At 39.0% G+C, this 17,594-nt stretch overlaps 1 protein-coding gene and 1 non-coding gene across 2 annotated transcripts in view; one reads left to right on the top strand and one right to left on the bottom strand.

Annotated features, from left to right (window-relative positions):
* Spag16 (sperm associated antigen 16) overlaps positions 1-17,594 on the bottom strand; it is a 523,611-nt gene that overhangs the window by 91,835 nt on the left and 414,182 nt on the right. The window lies entirely within an intron of this gene.
* Positions 8,626-8,769, top strand: LOC116899835. The gene has a single exon (XR_004387832.1). It is a non-coding gene; the product is annotated as a small nucleolar RNA SNORA48 (small nucleolar RNA).

Genomic DNA, 17,594 nt, shown 5'->3' with positions numbered 1-17,594 from the left:
TGCTTGTAAATTTACCATTTTATATTTTAAATCTGCTTTTCTGATGATATTACTTTATATTTTATTCTTTCTAATTAAAAATATGCTAGTGTCTATGAAAGGAGGGTCTGTACTAATGCCAAAGCCAAGACTGCCATGTACACAAAGAAGACTGATTTTCAGCCTCTGGAAGTGAAGACAATATTATTTTCTGGAGATCATTGCATTATGGATTTATCTAATTAAAGGAGAGTATTTTAAATTTAAGTTAAAAGAAGATAGCCAAGAAAATGACTTTAGGATATATATGGGATTAGTTACCTTGTCTGACTTATATTCTTTCTTTCTATTCCAGTTAAGGATTGTTTAGTATGTAGCCTGTGTCTGATGAGGAAGGCAAACTCCCTTAAGGAGTTTGCACACGTTGTTTACAAGAGACAAATGAAAAACATGTTTAACCATGAGTTGGAACATGAAGGGAGAAATGGGAAAAACGAGGGTAGACCTAATTGGGGAAGGGTGAGGGAAGTCAGAGAGGATGGGGGAGCATATTAAATAACATTAAGAATGTGTGGGAAAGCTATAGGGAAGCTCATTCTTTTATATTTACTGAAAATTATATACATATACATATAGACTAGCAAAAGTTCAGAGATAAGAAACCTCATTTTTAGTCGTTGACCAGGGTATATTCCCACCAAAATCTAAGCTATCACTATAATTCTAAGTTACTTCCCAGAGGTTGAAAATAAGTTCCTTTTGCTGAAGACATCATGCATTTCAGGCACAAGGAATCAAAGGATTCTAGGTGGATCTGACTTAAAAGTCTCCTCACAGAGAACTAGTTTCCATGATACTGGAAGATGCTATGCAAGATACCAAGGGAGGGTAGCAAACAGTAGTCCTATCCAACTACTGTTGGATGTCTAAGAACCACAGCAATGACTGGGCAGGGACAATATCTCTAAAGGTTCAGTCATGGCACTCATACCTTGATAGTAACCAAGAGCTACCTAACTGGACTTAAGGCACATTCAACAGGAAAGAAATCGTGTGTAAGAATGGAAACCTAGACAACTGCCTGGGATTAGCGAGGTCATGGACATTACAAGAGACATGACTATGGCCAGTTTACTAGACTCGTTTCCAGGAGCACTGGTACTGTAGCTGGATTCACTGTTTTCAGATGGATCTGTCATGACTTTTATCATTCTATATATAGCCCAAGTGTTTACTCCTTTGAAATATAATGTATAGTATTAGAGTGTTAACAAACACTGCTTGAAGAGTCAGGAGTCTTATTCAACGAGATGTATATTTTGGCATTAAATGAATATCTTGGGAAAGTCATCAAGTATCTTGGGAACGCCATCCAGCATTATTGTGTTTTATGTGATAAGTCCCTTTCTTGAAAGAAAAACAACAACATGGGGAGATGTGTAGGGTAAGGGTTAAATATGTATGGAAAATAAACAGTAAAACCCAGAGTCTTCACTGGAATTCCTGGAGTGAATCTATGCTCTTCTGCTGACAAGGGGGAGTTATAAATAAGCAAGGTTATGAAATGACAAGTGGACAGAAAGGCGTTCACTGGCTACCTTCCAGCCGGGGCACTCATGAGTCTGGTTGGCATCTTAATTACAATACTTGAAGCTAATATTTATGAAAATTGGAGGTTTTAATTTCTTCACATACTGATTTTTCAAGTACATGAGTTAAATACTATTTCTAAAATGTAATTTTCTATTGGTGTTGATATTTTCATTGCAAGGCACTAATGTGAATGCATTCAATTGTAATGATAAGTCAGAAAAATCAATAGTTGAAGATATTAAGACTCAAAACAAAATAACTCTACTTCAAACAGATGAGCAAATGAAAATTGTTGCAATCTCCAAAAGTCCACACCCAATTAGGGTTTGATCAAGCCACATTGGCAGGCAAATCCCACTCTGAGGGGATTGATTCCTTTTAAGGAGATTTAATCTCTGTGGATTCATTTAACTGTAGAACATCACTCTTGAAAATGTGAATGTATCAAGTACGATAATAAATCTGCAAACTGTCAGCTTATATTTTATTCTGTAATACCATTCCTATAATGGGATACAGAATGAAATCACCAATAAGTTCTTAGAAAAAAGATAAAAAGAAATGAAATTTGAAGAGTAGAATTTTATTCTCCTTTCAAGTGCATTCAGTGTTTATAGGGACAGAGCTCTACAGTTAGGTAAAGTTAGCACTCAATAGATATAATTGATAGGAAGCGGCTTGGAAGATACAAGCAAATGAAATGGAGTGTTGGCATAGCTAAACACCCAAGGAATAAAAGAGGTCGTCTGTGTTTGATGGTACAATACAAAGATCTAAGAGATATTATACCAAAATGACCATGTAATTATAAATAATCTTTCCGAAGGACTATTTAACTATTACATCCATCTCTTTAGCCAAGATGCTTAGCCTTTTCACTGACTCTGAATAACTGAAATGTAATATTTTGAGGGAGTTATTATTAAACATATGAAATGTGGAAGAATTGATCCACTATCAGGTTATTCTGGAGACCATTAATATTCTAATGGATATCTGAATAATTTCAGATGCCTTCAATGAAGATAGTGAAGGAACTTGAGAATAAGGTACAATGTCACCTGAATCAGTTTAGTTCCTTATGCTACGATTTTAGGCTTCATATGTATATTGAAGAGATAAATCATATGACTAAGTATATAAACATTTTGAAGACTCTCTTCCTCTCTCCCTTTACCCCTCCTGTGTGTGTGTGTGTGTGTGTGTGTGTGTGTTGAGAAAGTTCATAGCTAATTTTATGTCAACACACTGTATTGTTGAGGCATTCACATTGTTATTCATTAGGTGCCCAGCATCTGTTTATGCTGCATGATAAAAAGTTTGTATGCCTTGATCATAATCCCCCGCCTTTTTTCTGTTTCTAGTCCCTAGCAACTATCACTCTTCACTTGACTATTAATGTGTATGTCTGATGCATTTCTTAAAGGTTTTGTTACTTTTTAATAGTTAATTATCTAATTATTTGTGTGTACATGCATGTACATCTGCATGTATATGCATACCTCTGTGTGTGTGTGTGTGTGTGTGTGTGTGTGTGTGTGCGTGTGTGTGTGTGTCACAGGCCAAGCTCTGTAGGGGTCAGCTCTCTCCTTCCAACACATAGGTTTCAGATATTAAGCTCTTGTTGACTGAACTATGTGACCCGTCCATGTTTAACTATTTTAGGTTCTACATCTAAATATTAAATATTTGTCTTCCTGTATCTCGGTAGGCAATTATATGAATAATTAAAACCTAAACACAAACAGATAAAAACACAAAATTATTTAAATTTAGAAGGCAATGAGTTTTTTAAAGATTAGTCTAGAAAAGGACTGTTTTAGATATAACACCAAAAAGCACAGGCTACAAGTTTAAAAACCAGCAAGTGGGATTGCCTCTGACTGAAAAGCTTGTGTCTGGCAAAAAGAAAGAAAGGGCAAGTTTCAACCTGTGGAATAAGATGGTATTTTCAAGTCATGTATCAGACAATGTATACTCAAAATATAAAAACCATTTATGGCTCTATAGGATATATATATGTATGTATATATATATATATATATACAAAATCACAAAATAATCATGATCATCAAAGGGCCTTGATAGATAATATGCAAACGAGAAAGTAAAAATCAATATTAATCATCAAGAAAATGCAACTCAAGCCACATATCATACTTGTTAGAATGCTGCTACGAGAAAAAGAATCTAGAAATTTATTAACAAGGATGTAGAGAAAAGAGCCTTTGTATGTTACTGGTCAGAATTGCCACAACCACTACAGAAAACACTCTGGAGGGTCTGCAAAATTTTAAAGTGGAGCAATCTCAGCACTAAGGGTTATGCTACCAGAAGAAAGGACATTTGTATCTCATGTTCCTTACACCATCATTTCTAGTGGCCATGGAAGATCCTAAAGGGCCATTATCTGCGTGCACGCATGCGCGCGCGCACATACACACACATACACACACACACACACACACACACACAGTGTGCCTACTCATGCACTCAGTTTGCATGTTGCTCATATGTATGTGTTTAGGGCTGGATGTTTGGTACTGGATAATCAACTGGTGTGCTCTTCCCTGGGGAAGACTTTCTCCCACTCTCAGTATTCCTTAGTTGTCTGCAGTTATTCTTGTAGAGTTCAGGCTTCATAGGCTTTTCCACAGTTGGGTGTGCTCATTGGTGTCCTCCTTGCTCAGCTCACTTTTGGATAGTCTGGGCTGGTGAGACTTTATGTTTATAGCTTCTGATATTACTGGGAGTCACATCTCACAGCAAACTCCCTGATCTTCTGGCTCGTACAGTCTTTCCACCCTTTCTTCTGCAATGTTGAGCCTCTGATGCAGTAAATATTTTGTAGATGTATCCATTGGATTCTATTATCTTAGCCAACGACCGGAGACTGGAGCGTTCCCTCCCCTCCCATTCTGTCCCCCTCATCTCTTTCTCTCTCTTTCTCTCTATATTATTTTTATATTTTTGAAAATATCATGCATGCATTATTCTTATTTTTTTGAAAATTTCATGCATGCATACAATGTCTAGTCATATCTATTTTTCTCTCCCTCCCTCCAGCTCCCCTCATCCTCCACCTAATAATACATCTCTCATCTTCCTAGCAACCTAGTATCTTAAAAAATAAATAATAGAACCCTAAGTCCAAGTTAGTGCTGCCCATATGCACATGTGCATAAAAACATCTATTGAGACATGGGCAACTTACCTCTAGCTGCTCTTCCCTAAAGAAATGTTTCTCTGTTCTGTTCTGTTCTGTTCTGTTCTGTTCTCTCTTTTCTCTCTCTCCCTCTTCCTCCTCCCCTCCCTCTCCCCCTCTCTCCATGCAAAGATTTTCCAGAGACAAGCTCCTTAGTTAATGATTCATTCTGTACTATGAATATGTCGAATAGTGCTCTGCCTACCTCCAAATGAGTATGTGCTTTTCCAGTAGACAAAGGACCTACCATCGTTTGGGAGTCTCTTATCTGAGACTTGTATTAGGTGCCATGGAAATGGAGAAAGTGAGATAAAGGCACTATGTGTGAGGCAGATCCCTTAACATGGAGCTTCACAGAGCTTCCAGGGACTAAGCCACTACCCAAAGACTATACATGGACTGACCCTGGGCTCCAACCTCATAGGTAGCAATGAACGGCCTAGTAAGAGCACCAGTGGAAGGGGAAGCCCTTGGTCCTGCTGAGACTGAACCCCCAGTGAACTGATTGTTGGGGGGAGGGTGGCAATGGGGGGAGGATGGGGAGGGGAACACCCATAGAGAAGGGGGAGGGATTAGGGGGATGTTTGCCCGGAAACCGGGAAAGGGAATAACACTCGAAATGTAAATAAGAAATACTCAAGTTAATTAAAACAAACAAACAAACAAAAAAAAAACCATGGAGCTTCAATGCTGTAATATAGCACTGAGAGCACTAACTTTGTGTAACTGAGGTCTGGGTGTGCAGAATAGACCTCAAGGCTGTGAATAGGCAAAGAACAAGCAAATCAAATGAAAGAAGACTTAAAGAAAGGGATGAACCTGATCAGATCAGTTTTAGACAATTGATAAAACTTAGCAAAGGTGACAGGAGAAGAAAGAAAAACAACTAAGATGAGGATAAATGAACTCAGAACATTAATAATTTATGAACATTAAGAAATTATATGGGCTGAAGACAGTGGCTAAGAGCACAGACTGCTCTTCCAGAGGTCCTGAGTTCGAATTCCAGCAACCACATGGTGGCTCACAAACATCGGTAATGGGATCTGATGCCCTCTTCTGGTGTATCTGAAGACAGCGACAATGTGCTTACATATAATAAATAATAAATCTTTAAAAAAAGAATTACATCACATAAAAAAAGAAACTACAAGAGTCTGGGCTAAGTGGCACATGCCTTTAATTCCAGCGCTTGGGAGGCAGAGGCAAGACTGATTCATAGAGTGAATTCCAGTACAGCTGGAGTTACAAGTAAGACCCTGGGGAGAGGGAGTGAAGGAGGGAGGGACACACACACACACACACACACACACACACACACACACACAGAGGGGTGGGGCTCATAAAAGAACCTTTGTATTTTTTCCAATGGTGCAGCCTTTTTTAAGAGTGGCATTTATCACTAAGTATCTCTTTTCCTAAAAAAAAAGCTGTCCTGACCCCTTAAGGGTGGATGGTGCTACCTCTAAATGTTGTCTTGAAGTCTCCCTACTGAAAAGCTCTTGAATAAATAGGATGAGTCTGATTAATCAATGTCCTCATGACAGTGTTCTAATGGATGCTTCCATGTGCTTTACTCCAATTACTGATTTTATTGCTCCTTGTATGCAATGGCAATTTAAAAAAGTTTATAATGTTAATTTCTTAAGTGGCATCTTTTTAAAAAATATTAAATCCAAAGTGTCATTGTACAAGTAGGAAGATTAAGAATTATCGCAGTTGATAAAGAAACTGGCTACAATCTTATCCTTGGTACCACAGTGCTATGTGTGTACTTAGGACAATTTGCTCATTAAATAGAAAGTGAAAGAGCAGTGAAAAATCCTGCAGTCTCAGCAGAAACTGCCGGTTTGGAATGTCGCCTCCCACTTGGCTCAAGTGGCAAAGGTTCTTCTTTCTTCTCTTCTCTTCTTCTCTCTCTTCTCTTCTTCTTCTTCTCTTCTCTTCTCTTCTCTTCTCTTCTCTTCTCTTCTCCTGCCCTCCCTCCCTCCCTCCCCTTCTCCCCTCCCCTCCCTCCCCTCTTCCTCCCCCTCCCTCCCTCCCCTCCCCTCTCTCCCCTCCTCCCCTCTTCTCCTTCTCCCTCCTCCCTCCCCTCCCCTCCCCTCCCCTCCCTCCCCTCCTCTTTCTTTCTTTCTAGCTAATTTACAGCTCAAAAGTGTTTAATAGTGTGTTACTACTCTCTACAATTTAAAGCATCCATGACTTCTACATCTTTAAGTGCGGATAATGATAACAACAAACTTAGGGTTCTACGGCAACTATGAGAGTTCAACTATTAATACTTAGGAGTACCCAAGGCCTTTCAAGGGGTGCGGCTATATCAGGTATTGCATGACCTGACACATAAGGCATGTGTTTAACCTCTGTATTTGCTCTTTGTTGTGATTGTTATTGTTGATATTATCATTATAAGTTAAAAAGAAACTCAAGTTGTTAAACTTTCAAGAAAAATGTTCACACATAAAATAGTGGTAATAATTTTAACAAATTGCTGGATGCAAGTAAGACAAATCATGTCAGGAAAGCAGAGTATTATTAATTTGCTAAGACGGGTGAGTCTTAGAACTGCTGATAATTATTAATAATTACTACAGGCTTATTAGTGTGTGTTTGCTTGGAGGCGTCTCTGTTTATCTACACAGGTTTACCAGCTGTTCCCATCTATACACCTCACACTGAGTCACCATCAGACTTAGGAGACTCATCCTATCAATTTTCACCTGAACCTGCTGTGATCCCTTTTGTCTTTTCTAAACTAATCTGTCACTCCAAGGCAAAGATTTGCTCTACCTATCTAGGAAATTCATTATGATACCACACATAGTGTATCAAACACAGTATACTACAGAATGTCTCTCCATATGGGTGTGGATGTTATGTGACCTGAATTCTGCTTCCAACCCTGCAACTAGTTTCTCTCCTGATCACAGCGTAGGCATCTAAATTAGATTTGTCCTTTAGGTATTAAATTGATAGACTACTTGCTTTCTATCATATTTTTCAGCTCCAAAATGTTCACTTAAAGACCATAAAATAAATTTGAGAATCAAGCTACTATATCTCAATATATCCTCTAACCAAATGTTCTTCAGTTCTTCTTCAACATGTCTGTTTCTGGGGGCACTTAGCTGTGCTTTCACATGTGGAAGTTATAGGTCTGTTTTATATATGTTCCTTTGCCATTCTCCACCTATGTCTTCAGATAGGGTTTCTCACTGAACCTGGAGTTTACCAATCAGGTCAAACTGACTGACCAGAAAGACTGGAGTGTGAACATCTTGCCTTCCAAGTGTTGTTATTAAATGTCTGGACTTTACTTTGGTGGTGAGAATCCAAACATGGGTCCTCGTGCTCGAATGGCAATTGCTTTACCCAGGGCACCAATCTCCACCCTTCAATTCACATTGTTAATTTTTAAGTTTCATATTTAATGCATGGATTGCTTATTTGACTAGTAAATATTTGGTGGAAGATTAAATTCTTATTTAATTTTATTTTGCCCAGGGAAATAATTGTGTGATTTGAAACATATCAAGTATTTTAATACTTAATTCATGGCCCAGAATATGGTATATCTTGACAAATGTTTCAGATATGTTTGAAATGAATATGAATTGAGCTCTTAGTTGGTGGAGCATTCTATAAATGTCACTTAAGTCAAGCAGTTAATGGTGTTCAGGTCTCTATTCTTATTGTATTTCAGAGTATCAGAAGTTCTATAAATTATTTAGGAAGTATATTTGCATTTTCAATACAATTGTTGATTTGTGTCATTATGCGCTTTTGAAGCTCTGTTATAATGCAGAATAAAACTCAAGATTACATCTTCTTAAAATTCATCAAATAACACCCCCTGGCAATGGACAAAGAGACACCTTGTTGGTGGTGGTGTTCTTACGTCAGTCAGGGGCAGAGCAGACGGCAGTCCTTTGTTCATCCTAGATTGATGTCTGGCTTGGTGGTCAAAGCTGTGTTATGCTTAGGACTCATAAAAATCAGATCAAATCAAATCCAGGCAGCACAATGCAGATGGAAGAAGACAGACAGAAACCCATGGACTGCCATACCACCCACGTATCTCCCCTCTGGTGCACAGCACAGGCAATGCACACATGGATAGAGGATGCCACCCAGGGATCTAGCAGCCACATGGCCAGCCTGCAGCTGGAGCCACCACAATGTATGCACATGTGGTGGGCAGATGGGAAAGAGTCAAAGTGGAGCAGCATAGTGAAGAAAGATGGAACTGGAGACTCAAGGGTAGAGAGGAGTAGCCTGTTATAAATGGCCAGCCCTGACCCCTGGGAAATGGAGAGGTCGCCACCAGGGATGCCACTCGAGGGTCATGTCTGAGTCTATGGCTGTACAGTGGCAAGCATCAGTGGTGATGTCCATGGCACTAGAGAATATCAAAATGTCCTTCGTCAGGACAGCTGCCAAGGAGCAACTGAGTGTCCCGGGGCTGTGCAGAACTAGTCCCACCCTTCACTGGATGTGGCACTCTGAGGCTGGCCCAATATCTCATTGCTAGTAGCAAGTGAAGCTGGCCCTGATGGCAAGGGTGTGGGTGAGCTTGCCCTGAAAGACATGAGTGTAGGAGTGCTGAGTTGCCCACTCATTTGTCATTGGGTGGCACAGGTGCATAGGTGATGCCTACTCCCACCCTGCCCCTTGTCAACTCTGGCAGTTGTGAAAGCTGTCCACAGGGTCATGAGCTCTGGAGAGTTACCCTTGCCCCTTACCTGATGTGGACTCTGAGATGGATCACTTAAATATCTATTATTATTTTTGAATGGTTGACACATGTGAAATGGCCAGTCCTGCTGTTCCAAAGCTGTAGGATCTCTATGACACAGGGCAACAACAGGATATCCGAAGTCTCGATGAGCATCCAATATTGATGGTATTAGATAAGCCACGGATCTTGAGTCACACCAATGACTTATTACAATGAACATTTATAAGCGAAGAGTCATGGACAGAGGGATATACTGTGGGACACACTGACACACTACAGCTTCCATCATGAGATGTTTTCTATGCTTTTGTTTGCTGTTGCTGCTGCTGTTGTTGATGATTATTTGTTTGTGTGTTTCCTATTTTGTGGGGGAGGTTGCAGGGCAAAGGGAAGATATGAGGAAACATGGAGATTTGTGGGACTGGGATGCATTATATGAAACTCACAAGGAATCAATCAATAAAAAGTTAAAAAAAACAAAACAAAACATTGATCATTAGTTGTTCCTGTTAATAATAGTAAAATCTTATTTTGAAATAGCTTCATGCTGTTTATTGCTCTGAACCCTCATGTGGGTCTGAGTTCTACCCCACCTGTGGGGTGTGGAAGCACTGCTGGGGAGGCAAAATGCAGGGAGAATTTGACTGCATTTCCCTGTACTCTGCAGCTATCAGGTGCTGGGATTTAGGGAAGCACCCGAGAGACCACTCAGGAGGTGGGGAAACGCAGCCTGGGCTGTGAGAAGACAAAGCTGAGGTTCCCTGACTCCCGGGCAATCCAGTCCCCTCTGGGGTGTCAGGAATGAAGGATCAAGGGTCCACAGTCTGTGAAGAGGTTGGGACCTGATGTTGCCAAACTCCTAGACATCCGGGCACTCCTGAGTCTCAGGATTTTGGAGCAGAGTTGGGGTTCTGCAGGTTGATTGTCCTTAGCTTGGTGACAGTTGTCAGGGAATTCAGAGAGGCCTTCTGTGGGAGACTTAGGCTATGGCTTTGTAGGGAACGGCCTTCTCCATGCTCACCATGATGGTTTTCAATGAGCAAGGCAGTCTATGTCTATCTACACTGTTTATTGGCTGTTCATCATGGAAAATGGACACATACCAACCCCTCAGGGTAGACCAGAGATTAATACCTCTTGCTGGGAAGTATGTCCAGGAAGGGAAGCTTATTGGCTAGACCCTCAGGACCTGTAGTTACCTCATTGCCATTGAGAACTTTTCTGGGCCTGTGTGACCACAGGCCACTTTTCCTAATGTGGGAAGTGTATTCCAGACCAGGTATCCTTCAGGGAGCAGGGAGCTGCCTACCCTCCCAGAAGGGTACCTTGGTGCCGAGGGCTCTGAACTTGCTCAACCTACCTTATCTAGCAGTAACATAACCAATGAGGTTATTTTAATTAGTATTTATATGGCATATCATATCTATATTAGTTACTGTTTCATTGCTGTGACAAAATTAGCAAGCATATTAAGTGAGGAGACTAAGTACAAGGGCGCTGCCCATCATGGTGCTGAGCGTGGCTGTCACCTGTGGCTAAGCCACAGATGCTTGAGGCTTGGTCATGTGCATCCACACTCGGACAGCAGTGAAAAATGAATTCCAGTGCTCATTTTACTTTTTATTATCTTCAGTCCTTGTTTAATCTGGATGCTCTGCTCAAGGGATGGTCCCTGCTGTCCTCCACATTTAAAATGGGTCCACCTCCCTCAGTTAAACCTCCCTGGAAACACTCACAGGCATACCTCAATGTAAGCATAACTAATTAGATCTAGTCACACGGATTATGAAGATGGACCAGGACAATATTCACAATATCTGTGCACTTTAAAAAAAGCACAACAAACTCTTTTATATCTTCACATTTAAGCAATGCTTCTTGTAGTTTACCATAATTGATTTTTAAAATTGTTACAATTACACATTTTCTGCCAAATTCCACTTGCTATTAGGGAATCTAACCCACCTACACACATGCATATCAGATCTTTTAAAAGTGGTCCCTAACCGATACATCTACACAATAAACTTACACCCAAGGCTCAGGGAAGAGGAAGGAAGATGCACCTGATCCCCAAGAGACTGGAGACAGTGGTGGGTGGAGAGGTCTGGTGGGGTGGGAGGTGGGAGGGTGGGGACATCCTCATGGAGACATCGGGGTGGGGAGGAGGTATGGTATGGGGAACAGTCAGAAGGTAGACCCGGAGGATAAAATCTAGAGTGTAAAAGAGAAAGATTAAGTAAAATTAAAAAAAAAAAAAAGGAATGTAAAAGCCAGAGGGATGCATTATGGAGAATGTAGGAGCAGAGTATGATTGAAATTTATTGCATGAAAGTCTCTAAAATGTATTATACTAAAAAAGAATATACTAAAAATATTGTTCAATATCACACTGAGATGACAAGAGTTTCTTTTCTGGGTATGAGGTCTGGCACCATTAGATTTTGACTCTGCAGGGTTCTGATTGCTGTGTCTTACCGCTGACTCTAGCTTTTCTAATTTTTTTCCATATAAAAATCGCCATTATTTCCATTGGGTTTACTTCTCACCTTAGTCACTGTGGTTTTTATGTTTGAATTTTTATCATGTCTCCCTATATCTTTCATGTTGATCAACATCTTGCACAGATGAAATGTATTTGAAACGAGCGTCCAAGTCGTCTCTGAAATGCGAATGAGTAGCTCTGTCCAGTTTTGTGTTTAGAGACCTTTTTCTTCTTAATTGTGGGTTGTTCTTCTGTCCTTCCCTTGTCTGATCATTTGTGATTGAGATCTGTTTATTTCCTATGTAAATGTTGCTCATTTATTTATTTATTCACTTTACATCAGATCGAAGCCCCTGTCCGCAGTCTCATTCTTAAAATCCTTCATCCTATTAACCCCTTTCCTTCTCAGAGAATGGGAAGACCCCATGGGCACCATGCCACCTGGGGACAAGTCACAGTCGGACTAAGTGCATCCTTTCTTTTTCAGGCCTGACCAGGCAGTTCAGCTAGGGGAAGGGGATCCAATGCTAGGCAACAGAATCAGAGACAGCACAAGCTCTGATTGTTAGGGAACTCATACGAAGACCAGGCTAAGTGCTGCTCATTTTTAAAACTTCCTCTGAATATCCTTGAACTTTATCTTACGATGCAGGTAATATAGTTTGATCCTTTTGGTCTTTATTTTATTGTTTGTTGCTTTGAAGCATGACATCATTTACTGTAGTGATAATTATTTCCCACTACTACTGAGACAAAATCCTTTCAAATACTCTATGGAGTATGCAAATACCTCATATATTTTGAGGTTTTGCAATCAGGATGAAACTGTGAATGAACTAAGTGTGAATGAACTTTCCTTTAATCCTAATGGTTTTTGCCTTCTATGCTTTCTATGTGTGCGTGGTCCTAATCTGAATATCCGGAAGGTACCTCATACAATTGTTTTCTCTTTCTTTTTAGGAATCTTCTCCCCAGAACTCTAATCTATGGATTCTAGAAGCCTTGCTAACCCTGTATTCTCCTTCCCACTCCTTCAGGTTTTAGTTTATCATTTTGGGGCTCATCTTTTTTTTAAAGGTTTATTTATTATATGTAAGTACACTGTAGCTGTCAGAACAGGGCATAGGATCCTGTTGTAGATGACTGTGAGCCACCATGTGGTTGCTGGGATTTGAACTCAGGACCTCTAGAAGAACAGCCAATACTCTTAACCACTGAGCCATCTCTCCAACCCTGGGGCTCGTCTTTCTCGATTTGTGGCCTACGAATTTTCTGATACTATTAACCCGATGCAAGTGTGCACCAAGCTTTACTAGCCTGCTATGTCTTTGAAATTACTTCATTCTATCGCTGGATGTTCAGTGTCTTGAAAACTCTTATTTTATCAGTTCTGTCTGGTTATGTTCTGTGTGTTGCTATTGTTTCAGGCAAGTAGGTAAATTCAGTGACTGTGCCCTAGCTTGGGACAGAGCAGACGTCAATTACCATATCCCCCAAAGGAAATCTGTACAGCCGCATAACACACGGAACTGGCAATGTCGCATTTGAACCATTTGCTCGGTGATTGCAGTTCCGTATTTAGGTCATGGGTATTTATTCCTCACTATCCAAGGATTCCTGCTTATAATTTTAAAAATCTCTAACGACTTCTTTAAGCTCAAGAGGAATGATGCCATAGTGTGTGCCTCGTACAAATCTCAACCAAAGGAGAGGCTCCAATCTGAAGATTCTCAGTTTTTGCTTTTATTTCCCCATCTTATTTCACAGAGAACAAATCTTCTCATGATAGTATTCCTAGGAGATGTTAGGGTCTTTACTATTTTTAAAGGGGTAGGATAAAGCTAGATACTTTATTTTGTGCTCTCAAAACCATTATCATTAAATGTAGATTATGTAATGTTCATTATTTTATAATAAATCTCTTTGGCAATTCTTTCATTCCTTGAGAATTTTATGCAATGTAGTTTATCACAGTCGTCTCTTCAACTCTCCCCCTATCCAACCCCTTCCTTAACTACCCAATTTGTTTTTCTTATAAAAAAAAAACCCAGACAATATCCCACCATGGAAGAGAGGGGTAGGCACAAAAATGTACCCCTAGTTAAGGAATTATTAGCAATTGATGTCTTCTAGAAGAGAGAATCCATTTTCTTTAAGGATGTGACCCCCGGTGTGTCTACAATGCACCTATATAATGGAAAATTTAAAAGACATTTGTCCCCAGGAAAGCCACAGTAGTCATTTAATTTGCATATGGTATGTATTTTATATTTACACTTAAATAAATGTATTTTCCCATATGGTATATTATGGATTCTCTAATAACATTGGCATCTACTACTATGGTTCAAAATTACACTGAACTTTAGAGACTTTCTTCATTGTTCCCAGAAGATAGTCTTCTAGAAAGTCAAGTGGCTGGTCTGCTATTTGTTTGTAATGAGACTTTATTTCCTTTTAATTTCATAAGGAAGGACTATATCAGTAGCAATATACAGTATATGGACTACATAGTAATTCAAATCTTCTATTGCATACCACCATTCCACTACTGAAGGTCACACTAATTTGCACACCACCATTCCACTACTGAAGGCCACGCTAATTTGCATGCTGCACTATGTTAAAATAGCAAATTTGTGAACATTACTATTTTAGAAGCTACACGTACATAAATAGTATAGGATTTCAAAGAAAACACATTAATCAATAGAGTAGGACTTTGTATTAGTATAAAACTATTTTTGTAATCATAAATAGAACATGCTAAGAAGTACTCTGCCATTGAGCTAGCCCCTAAATATATTTTTTAAAATTATATGAAATTATTCTCATTGATTTTTTGAAATGAGATAGAAACTAAATGGATTACAAACAGTGAAAACCTTTAATATTGCTAAGCCAAATGAAATTCATATCAAACTAAATTCTGCTGTTTTTCTCTCTTGCTAACTTAAATAAAACCCAAGGATTGTTTTAATAAGGTGCTAATATATTATTTTAACTCATTTCTTTTCAACTCAGTAAAATATAACAATAAAAAGAACAAATTCTAAATTCATGGAGTTTGCTAACTCTAAACATGCCACTCAAAATGCTTGGAATATTTGGGGCCTGAGGCAGCTCCTAGAGGAGGGGATGAGCTCAGGCTTATGTGACCCTACTGTGCATCAAGGACAGTGAAAGGAGAAGCATCCTGAGCACGTGACTTTGTATGAAATGGGAGAACTATGATATCTTCAAATCAGAAAGGCAGTTGATGTTAGAACGTAGTAAGAATAAAAGCATAAAAAGGTTGGAGAGAAAATTGGACATGATATGAAGAACCACTACCTAGGGGCCCCTGCATGTCATTTTTTATAGTTTAGCTTTATAGCCAGTACATAATGTTCAAAACACAAAGTAGCAGAATACTCAAACTCACATGGAGAAAGAAAATTTGGATCTCTGGATATTGGTTTCATTTCAATCGACAATCAATCAACAGATTTAGTGCTATACTTTCTGTTATGAAAGTCAAAAGCACCCATGGAAGATTTCATTTTTCCCTTTTAAATACGTTTGGATTATGGTTCAAATGAGCTCAGAATTGTAAAATCCTTGGATAAAGTCTATGTGAATGGCATAGACTTTATTGGTTGTTAAGACACAACCAAAGCTACTAATGCTACCACTTTCTGTCTGTTCGGCCAGCTGAATATTTATATAGTCAACTTCTTCTACTGGAGAGTTATACAATTTAATATACTTTTAATACATTTTGTGTTTTAATGGACAGAAAGTCCATTTGGTAGCCATCCTACTTTCAAAATAGATCAGACTAACATAGGGAGACAAACTACAAAATTAAAAAGATTTGAAAGAGTGAACCGAAAGACAGAGGACATTTTCTTCTCTGTGTTCCAGGTTCCATTGCTGCAACTAATTCTTTACAAGACGTCAGTCAGAAAATAACATTTGCCCTTAAGGAAATGTTTCAGAGTATTCTTGGATTTAAAGTCACTGGTGGCCAATAGATCCCTCCAGTGACCAGACAGGCATTATCTGGAATTCTGCCTTCAATCTAAGTGCCTGAGGTAGTCTCATCTTTCAGGCTTTCTCTGTTGTAATTCTTTTCTCCTGTATTAAAGTCTTCTTCAAGTACCCGAGGGAAAGCACACTGTTGTATGACATATATTTTACCCTCCCACACAGTAGATTGAAAGTATATGCACTACAGACTATTGCTAATGTAATTTAAAATGGGGTTTAGAAACCCTCATATATTCTTACGAAAGCTAAGTGTTGTATTTATAACACCAATTTCTTTTTACAAATAAAAAAGACCTCAGGCTGGAGAGATTGCTCAGAGTTTACGAGCAATGGCTGCTCTTCCAGAGGACCCAGGTTCAATTCTCAACATTCACACGACAGCTCATGTAACTCCAATGTCAGTAATGCTAAGATCTGACACCTTCCCCCAGACATACATGCAGGCAAAGCAGCAATGTACATTGAATAAAAATCAATAATCTTTTAAAAGAAGACTTTATATAATGGATAAAATGAAATTTTATGGGTTACTACTCTTATTTTAATGAGAAGACACCAAATTTTAGGCATTCAAAAAACCTAAAATTTTTGTGCAGTAAGCTTTGTCTTAAGAAGAAGCTAGTACTGTTGAATACCATAGGGAGCATTCTCTAGTATTTGTAGTATTTGCTAATGCAGACACCCAGTCCTGATAGTCATTAAGTCCTGACCAGTCACTCCATTGCTTTGTTTCCTTTCCCTGTGCATACACAGACCATCTCCTTGTTTTGTATCACGGGATTTTCTCCTGACTTCTGGAAAGTAAATCAGTAAGTCTTGGGACAATATGAATTATCACCATATGATTTTGCATCAGGATTGTTCTTGCCCTAAATTCCGTCTTCCACCCACTCCTTGAAAGTCTATCCAACTGTAAGTTTACTTATGAAGTCTATGTTGCTTTATTTCTCTGTGTGTGTCTTTGATGCATAGCTATATACTATTTTGATGATCATGTAACATTACTGGGAACCACCCTTGGCAACAGTAGAATAAAAACCAACCCTCACTTGAGGGCTACACAATCAGTACAACACTGGGCGAAACACAGATTGTGTGCAGATTTGTTTAGTTTTCAAATTTATCTATTTATCTATCATCTCTCTATCTAGGTATTTTTTGAAAACTACAACAGTATTTTGTGAGGTTTTCATCTCTTTTGAAAGAATTATTCCTAAATATAACCTGTTGAGTCCATACATGCACATACAAATACATATAAGCACACAATAGCAATTAATGAAAAAAAGAGGCCTGGAATTTGACGCAGAGGGAGAAGAGATATATGGGAGGGATCAGACATAGAAAGGTTAAGTGAGGAGTATGTAATTAAATTATAACCTTAAAAATAAAATAACATGTTTATTATTTTGAATCATGTGCATGTGTGTGTGTGTATGCACACATGAGTGAATTGCCCAGAAAAGCAAAGGGCCTGAACCTCCAGATACAGTCAGTTGGGAGCCTCTTGATGTAGGTTCTGGGTACAGAAGTTGTGTCTTCTGTAAGACCAGTATTTGGTC

The sequence above is a fragment of the Rattus rattus genome, chromosome 4 (assembly GCF_011064425.1).
Source record: "Rattus rattus isolate New Zealand chromosome 4, Rrattus_CSIRO_v1, whole genome shotgun sequence".
NCBI classification, from domain to species: domain Eukaryota; kingdom Metazoa; phylum Chordata; class Mammalia; order Rodentia; family Muridae; genus Rattus; species Rattus rattus.
Note: the sequence above shows the minus strand (reverse complement) of the source record. Positions and strands in the feature narration are given on the sequence as shown.